Raw genomic sequence first — 9101 nt, forward strand, 5'->3', positions numbered from 1 at the left:
TAGAAGGGGAAAGGGTTTAGAAGTGGGGAAGGGGCTATTAAAGGGGAGAGCTGATTGAGGAAAGTGGTGATCAGAATGAAAACACTGGGGAGGAGGGAAAGGGCAAAAGGAAAGCAAAATCTTGGGGAAAAGGAGATAGATTAGATTTCTGCATTAGGATGGAAGCCTGAACTCACCCAGCTAAGGGGAGAAAAGGTCAGAAGTGAGTGGGGACTTCCCAGTTAGGGTCTATAATAATCCAGTGTTTGCAGCTTGTGCTTTCCCCTGCTGTACTGACACAGCAGTCTTCTGGAGCTCTGTCTCCTGAGATCATAATGAATTGTTTTTGCTTTTCTGCTCTGAGCACCTCTGATGCCAATTGGGGTAGGGAGGAGGATTTTTGAGAAAAACAATTAAGGGTGGGGGCAGCTAGGTGGGGCAGTGGATAAAATATAGTTTCTGAAGGCAGGAAGATCTGATTTCAAATCTGGCCTCAGACACTTGATACTTCTTAGCTGTGTGACCCTGACCAAGTCCCTTAATCCCAATTGCCTCAGCAAAACAAACAAAAAAAGACAAAATAAATTAGGGGTACTAATCCTTCATCTCACACAATGTCAAACTTAAAAAATGATTCAATTAAAAGAGAAATCTACATTATACTTAGGTATATAAAATTGTTTTAGAGGTCATTGTTATGAATGTCTATATGAACACATGTGTACATATGTATGTAAGTATATGCATCTGATCATTTTCTGTATACATACATGGGTTCATGAATGTGTTATATCCAGAAACACATTGTGTGTACATAAAAATATATGTGCTTAACTGAAACCTGCCTGGAAGATATATAGGGGAAGAAAGGGGGAAAAAAGATAAAATTACAATTTTCTCAATATTCATCCATTTTGCTTACATCACCATACTTCCTGCCAGAAGTTTGGGTAAATACCTCCTAATCATTGCTTTAATTTCTTTGTCATGGGTGGTGAATTCCCCCCTTTCATTTTTTTAATTAAACCTTTTTAATTTTCAAAAGATATACATTGATAATTTTTCAGCATTAACCCTTGCAAAAGCCTGTGTTCCAATTATTCCCCCTTGTCCCCACCTCTTCCTTTAGATAATAATCCAATATACATTAAATCCAATATAGGCATACATATTATGCAATTATCTTGCTGCACAAAAAAAAAATGAAATCAAAAAGAAAAAAATGAGAAATAAAATGCAAACAACAAGGAGAGTGAGAATGCTATGTTGTGATCTGCACTCAGTTTCCACAATGCTCTCTCTGAGCATAGATGGTTCTCTTCAACACAAAGTCACTGGAAATGCTCTGAATCACCTCATTATTGTGAAGTGCCATGTCCATCAGAATTGATCATTGTATACTCTTGCTGTTGCCATGTACAATGATCTCCTGGTTCTGTTCATTTCACTTAGCATCAGTTCATGTAACTCTCTCCAGGCCTTTCTGAAATCAACCTGCTGATGGCTTCTTATGGAACATTAATATTCCATACAATTCATATACCGTAACATATCTGGGCGTTCTGTAACTTAGGGGCAGCCACTCAATGTCCAGTTTCTTGCAAATACAAAACATTGTTGCACATATGGGTCCCTTTCCCTCTTTTAGGATCTCTAGGACATAGAAGCCCAGAACAAAACCTTCTGAATCAAAGGGTATACACAATTTTTTGCATAGATCCAAATTGCTCTCTATGCCCTTTTATTTTTGATGTTGATTTTTTTCTTTCCTTTTTCTTGTCAAATTAGCCAAAGTTTTATCTGTTTTGTTGCTTTTTCCCATAAAGCCAACTCTTAGCTTTACTCATTAATTAGTTCATTAGTTTTCTAATTTTCACATTAAGCTCTCCTTGAGATTTCTAATTTGATATTTAATTGGGACTTTTACTTTTTTTCCTCACTTGCTTAGTTGCATGTCCATGTCATTGCTGTCCTCTATTTTTTTCACATACCTATTTGGAGAGAAAAAAATATGCCTTAAGAATTCACTATTTTGGCTGCAGATTGTAATTCTCTTGGTGGAATTATGGAATGTTTCTGTAATTTGTTGTTTCATCCACTCATTTAGCATTAGATTCAACCATTCGGGAGAGCAATTTGGATCCTTGCAGAAAGGGCTATCAAATTGCACATACCTTGAGAAATGGCAATTGCCTTACGGGGGGGTGGGGAGTCTGTATCCCAAAGAAATTATAGGGGAGGGAAAAGGACCCTGTGCCAAGTTGTAGTTGTTCTTTTTTATGATAGAAACTGGAAAATCGGTAGATGCCCATCAATTGGAGAGTGGCTGAACAAGATGTGACAATATATGAAGGTAAAGGAATGTTAGCATTACATAAGAAATGATGAAAAAGCTCATTTCAGAAAGGCCTGGAAAGATTCACACAAACTGATGCTGAGTGGAACAATCAGAAGGAAGAATACTTTGTACAAAATAACAGCAAGAATTTGTATTGATCAGCTAGGAAAGAATTGCTTCTCAGTGCTTTAGTGATCCAAGCAATCCCGATTGAAGATGGCATTTGCTGTCCAAAGTCTTTCACAAAAAGAACTACAGAGAAAGAATGTAAAACTCCATATGCTATGTTTTTGTTTCACTCTCTCTCTCATGATTATTCCCTTTTGCTCTGATTTGTCTTTCCCAACATGATTCATAAAAGCAATGCTTATAAAAAGTAAATTTACTAAACACTACAAAAAATTTAAAATTAAAATTTTATTCAATTTTTAATGTATAAGATCATTGTCCAAACAGGACAGCCAATACCTATGCTGTTTAGGGCATCCAGTGAGCCAGAGACCTGGGGACCAAGTCTGACTGAAACTACATGTACAATTAGCAATTCTTGATTCTCAATTTACCATCTTTGTGAACAGGATCCTGGACTGGTGTTCGCAATTTTCCTTTATAAGGGGCTGAGCCTCTTCCTGGGTCTTTGGCTGGAGTGCCTAAAGCCTGTGCAGGCAAGTGCTGCAGCCTGAGGCAAGAGAAGGCTGAGAGGGGTGGGGTGGTCATTGGTCAGCTCAGAGACTGGCTTCTTCCAGGGTTGGGACTGCCAAGGCCAGCCCACCTGCTGGCATCACAGTGAATGCTGGAGCTTTATGTTGGGCATCTGTTCTCTCAGGTTTTCGAGGGAAATGGGGGGAGATCAACTGGGGAAGAGGAGCGCCCTGGCCCATCTGTGGAACTTTCTTGCCAGGTGGTGCAACCGCATCTGCAGAGGTCACACATTTAGACTACATTTTGAGGGTGATTGTTGCCTTTTTTGGGGGGAGGATCTTTTTCCAAAGATGGCACAATGCCTTCCATTCGGCCTGTTGGCATTCTTCTAGGTTTTGGGGTGAAGTCTCTGGAGGACACACATTCATCCTAGGAGGGGTTAAGGTGGGTCACCTTGTCTGTTTTTTTGTTGTCGTTTTAAATTTTTTTTTTTTTTACCCAATACGTGATGAAGAGTTGAGGTCGATTGAGGAAGAGGAACGCCTTGGCCCATTGGTGGTAGCTTCTGCCAGGCAGTGGGGCCCATTCTGTGGAGGGTAGACATTTAGCTTGGTGGTCGAGTTAATTTACTTTTTTTTCACACCACGAGCTATGTGGGCAGGTCAAATACCAGTGAGGTCCTCCAGGGTCTGTTGTCAGAGCCTTCTACCAAGTGGCAGGTTCAAGTCTGTGGATGAAGGAGGCAACATATGAGCAAAGGAGAAGGAATTAGGAAACAGGGAAGGATGTGAGTGGCAAAAATAGGAAGAATACTTTGTACGAAATAACAAGAATTTGTGACAGATAGGAGAGAATTGGCTCTTCCTAGTGCTTTAGTGATCCAAAGCAATCCTAATAGTCTTTGGACAGAAAATGCCCTCTGCATTAAAAAAAAATGAGAAAAAAAATGTAACACCATGTATTGTGGTCACTTTTTTTTTCTCTCTTCCATGGTTGTTCCTTTTGCTTTGCTTTTTCTCTCCAAACACGATTCATAAAGCAAAGTATATTCTAAATCAATACATTTATTAACCCTCCCACCAAATGAAAATTCTATTTTATTGAGCAAAAAATAGGACAATCAAAGTAGTATAACAATATAGGACAATATAAGGCAACAATAGAAAGGTCATGCTTCTGCCAAAATGATTGGGGCAGCCCCTTTTTGTAGTGGTCAGAAAATGGAAATTGAATGGATGTCCAACAATCGGAGAATGGTTGGATAAATTATGGTTTATGAATATTATGGAATATTATAGTTCTATAAGAAATGACCAGCAGCATGAATACAGAGAGGCTTTGAAAGACTTACATAAACTGATCCTAAGTGAAGTGAGCAGAACTAGAAGACCATTATACCCTTCAACAATAATTCTGTAGGAGGATGTATTCTGATGGAAGTGGCTATCTTGGACAAAGAGAAGATCTAATTCAGTTCCAATTCATCAATGATGGACAGAATCAGCTACACCCAGAGAAGGAACACTGGGAAATGAGTGTAACCTGTTTACATTTTTTTGTTTTTCTTCCCAAGTTATTTTTACCTTCTGCATCCAATTCTTCTTGTGCAACAAGAGAACTGTACGGTTCTGCTCACATACATTGTATCTGCAATATAATATAACATAGTAAACCTGTACAAAACTGCCTGCCTTCTAGGGGAGGGGGTGGAGGGAGGGAAGGGAAAAGTCAGAACAAAAACGAGTGCAAGGGATAATGTTGTAAAAAAACAATAGCAAGGTCAATACTTTTTGCCGCCAATATGCTTGGCATCCAATCAACCAGAGAGCCAGAGAGCCAGAGATTCAGGGACCAAGGCTGGCTTTATCTTTTAAAAAAATTTTATCATATAGCTTTTTATTTACAAAACATATGCTTGGGTAATTTTTCTAATCTAATTAAATTATTTTGTGATCAATAATGATCTCTAGTTTTTTTTTTTTGGTCATAAATTCCTTCCTCGTGCATAGTTCTGAGAGGTAAATTATCCTATGCTGTTCCAAATTTGTTTATATCATTCTTATTTCCAGATCATGAACCCATTAGGACCTTAGCTTGGTATATGGTTGTTAGGTGTGGGTCAATGACTAGTTTCTGCTATCCTAGTTTCCAATTTTCCCCGCAGTTTTTGTCAAATAGTGAATTCTTATCCCAAAAGCTGTCAAACACTAGATTGCTATAGTAGTTGACTATTTTGTTCTGTGAACCTAATTTATTCCACTGATCAATGACTCTTTTTCCTATCTAGTACGAAATGGTTTTGATGGTCTAGCTGTTCCAGATCTGTGTCAAACACTAGATTGCTATAGTCATTAACTAATTTGTTCTGTGAACTTAACCTATTCCGTTGATAACTGCTCTTTTTCCTATCTAGTACCAAATGGTTTGAATGGCCTAGCTATATGACATCTAAAGCTACATTATAAAGCAGAGGTCACCTTCAATTTTTTTTAATTGATTACCTTGAAATTGACCTTTTGCTCTTACAGATTAATTTTTTTTTTGGGCAGGGGTCAGTAAAATAGGTTGAGAGTTTGTCATAGCACTAAATAAATAGGTGTATTTGGGTACCCAGTCTTGGGTAGTCTTGTCACCTTTATTACTTTTGCAGCCCCTATCCAATAGCCCTTTATATTTTTCCAATATAGATAGATAGATAGATAGATATATGCATAGATATATATATAGAGATAGATATAGATATAGATATAGATATAGATATAGATATAGATATAGATATAGATATAGATATAGATATAGATATAGATATAGATAGATAGTGCCCTTCCTTATTCCTTTTAATTAGACATATTTTTACTTTTGCTTGATCTGAAGTCAGGATTTTTACCCCTGCTTTTTTGTACTTCACCGTAAGCATAATAGATTCTGCTCCAGCCTTTTACTTTTCTGCTGTATGTATCATTCTGCTTTAAATGTGTTTCTTTTAAACAATGTATTATAGAAGCCAGTCTGCTATCCATTTACCTTTTATTGAGAGAGTTCACCCCATTCACATTTATGGTTAAAACTGTATTTCCTTGCCATCTTATTCCCCAAATTATACTTTTCTCTTTCCTTTTCCCCTTTCCCTCCTTCCCCAGTATTTTTCTTAGGAGCACTACTTGCCTCAACCAGCCATCTTCCTTTAGAGTCCCTCCCCCTTTCTTACACCTTTGCTTAGTATTTCTGTTTCCCTTTCTATTTAGTTTACCCCTTTCCCCTTTTGCTTTTCCCCTACCCCACTTTGCTGTAAGGTGAGAGAAGTTTCTCGGGGAAACCAAATATTTGTAATATTTTCTCTTTGAGCCAAATCTGTCCAGAGTAAGATTCACAAAACATTCATCCCCTACCCTGCTTTCCCTCATTTATAAAAGGTTTTCGTTGCTTCGTCTTGAGATTTAATTTCCCTCATTTTCCCTCCACTTTTCTCTTTTTTCCAAGTATAATGCCCTTCTCACCTCTAGTTTTTTTTTTTATTTTTTTTATTGGAACAGTAATATGAAATTATACATATACTCTCTATGTATACCCATAACAGAATTATACTTTTTAAGTGCTCTGCTTACCTTTTTATGCTTCTTCTGATTTCAATATTTGGATTTTCAATATTTGTTTAGCTCTGGTCTTTTCATCAGCAATGAATGCAAGTCACCCTGATTCACTGAATGTCCATCTATTCTCTGAAAGAAAATCTCAGTTTAGAGGAGTAATTTATTCTTGGCTGCATTCCATTTACCTTTACCTTTCAGAATATCAGATCCCAGGTCCTTCTATCCTTTAAGGGGGAAGCCTTTAGGTCCTGGGTATAATCCTTATTGTGGTTCTTCAGTTCATCATATCTTACTCCACACACTCTCAGTTTTCCTTGTAAACCAGTGATTGGTGCAGATTTGTTTCCATGGAGACTGGGAGGTCCCCCAGGCTTTTGTATCCACCCCACCCCCAGGGCTTAGTCCAGGGTCTCACCACAGTAGAAAATCAATGTTTTTTCTTATTCTTTCTCCTAAATTCTGTGCACTCTGGCTTCTCTCCTCCTCATTCAGATGAGTTTTACTCATTGAAATGCAGTGACTGATAACCTCTGTAGTGCAAAAGCTGAAAGAGCCCTGTCTAATTCTCCTCCTTCAGCATCTCTCTGGCAGCATTTTTTGGGAGTGACTGCCTTTTCTTCTCCCTCTCTTTTCAGAGTTTTCCCGATTCTGCCATCTCTGGGTTTTTTACTGACTTGTGTGTCCTGCTTGGCTCTTTGACTGGATCTTTATTCATGTCATGGACCCTGGGGAGGACCCCCTTATGCCTGTGTCACCAGTCATCTATGTCCTGGAAACTGATGAGGCCCAATTGTCATCTCTAAGCAAAACACTCCCAGCTATGTTGATGAGGCTGGAGTCTACCTCCTCAGCTGTGCTCCCCAATTCCCATATATTTCTGTTGCCCATGTTGAATCTGAGCCAATTTGCAGCTGAAAATCCATGTGTCCAAAGCACATTGCATAATCTTGGTCACCCAAACTCTCCCCTTGTCTGAAATTCTCTACTCCGGGCACCCAGCTTTGCAGGATCAGTCATCCCCTACCCTTTTCTCTTACTTTGCCCACATTTCATCCATTAGGTTCTGCAGGTTCTAAGCCCTTCCTCTACGACTCTCCTCCCCCAGAGGCTTGCTTTCCTTTAGTCTCCTTGCCATCAACCTCATGACCCTGTACACCTCTTTCCTACAGGACTCCAGCTGTTCTATTAGGATTATGCATTCTCATGTGACTGTCTCTGTACTCTGTATTTTTTTGGTGGATTCTAGTTTATGTATTTGTTGTCCTCCCATTTAAAATGGAATTTGTGCATCTTAAACAAGTATTGCTAAATCTTCGTTGATTCTCACCCTTGGGAATTGTCCTGTTTCTTTCCCTGTTCAGTTGCAGATTTCATTGAGGGAAAAGATGTCAACCAAACTGCTATAATTCCTTATTACAACAACTATCCCATCCACCCAACTAAAGAAGTAGCTGTCCCATAAGGCCCTAACGTAGCACAGCCCAGAAGCAGAACCCTCTCCAACACAATGGATGATAGTGATCAATTCTTTCAGATTGTTTCCCAATTTCCTCCTTTCTCCTTTTCATTTTGCCTCCATACTCATCATTAAAATAAATGGAAGGAAGGCAACTGAGAGACTCCTTGTGTAACCACAGGAATAATTACAGAGGATGAATGATTATGGCAAAGTGTCTGTATGTCAAAAGAATTTATCTCCAAAGGTAAAATCCACTTATTGGCTGTGATTTCAGGTGGCATTTTTAAAATACTAGGATGGGTAGTTTCTCTCAGATAGCTCCAATCACAAAATGTGAATGTAGTTGAGATATTCTTTGACTTACAACAGGCAATAACATGTATACTTTAATACTGCAACAAGGATTAGAGAATAAAAGAGATTATTCTCAAGGCTGGGATGAGAACCGATGCACTAATGAGCCTGAGAGATGCACAGGATGTTGTGAAAACAAAGAACAAAAACCAAAATTCTGTTATTAAATATTTTTCTTGAAAAGGAAATTAATTGTTATGTCTTTTGAATTCTCCCTGTTATTCTGGTGGGATTTGACAATATTTTTTGTTATTTCAATGGTTTTTCTGCTTTCCAGTTAAGTTTTTTTTTGTTGTTGTTGTTTTTATTTTGGAAGTGAAGTTAATGAATTGAAAAGAAATACACCTACCTGGACACCTCTCCTCCTGAAGGGACCACTGTCCTCAACATGAGTGTAATTACTTAGGCTGCTCCAGAAGCTGCACAAGGTCGCCACAGGGCCACAAATTCCCCAGACCTCGCTGTGGGGAAAGCTTGGACAGTTTTGGACAGTAGTTAGAAACAGTTACTGACCAACAGTTATGAACCATTTGGAAAACTGCCCATGGGTTTCAGAACATTCTAGGACAGTGGTCCTCAAACTGAGGGGGGCCAGTTCACTGTCCCTGAGACTGGGAGGGCCGGACTATAGTAAAAACAAAAGCTCACACTCTGTCTCCGCCCCTCAGCCCAGTTGCCATAACCCCGTGGGCAGCATAAATGTCCTCAGGGGGCTGCTTCTGGCCTGCTCTAGCGTTAC

The 9101-nt window shown here is 38.9% G+C and overlaps 1 long non-coding RNA gene across 1 annotated transcript; it reads right to left on the reverse strand.

Moving 5' to 3' along the window:
* Window positions 1-2719: 2719 nt before the first annotated feature.
* LOC141541303 (uncharacterized) lies at window positions 2720-8842 on the reverse strand. Its single transcript, XR_012481738.1, has 5 exons — window positions 8712-8842; window positions 6565-6678; window positions 4543-4606; window positions 4311-4402; window positions 2720-3686 (listed from the first exon to the last, which is right to left on the reverse strand). It is a non-coding gene; the product is annotated as an uncharacterized LOC141541303 (long non-coding RNA).
* Window positions 8843-9101: the final 259 nt, after the last annotated feature.

This window comes from Sminthopsis crassicaudata, chromosome 4 (genome assembly GCF_048593235.1).
Source record: "Sminthopsis crassicaudata isolate SCR6 chromosome 4, ASM4859323v1, whole genome shotgun sequence".
NCBI classification, from domain to species: Eukaryota; Metazoa; Chordata; class Mammalia; order Dasyuromorphia; family Dasyuridae; genus Sminthopsis; species Sminthopsis crassicaudata.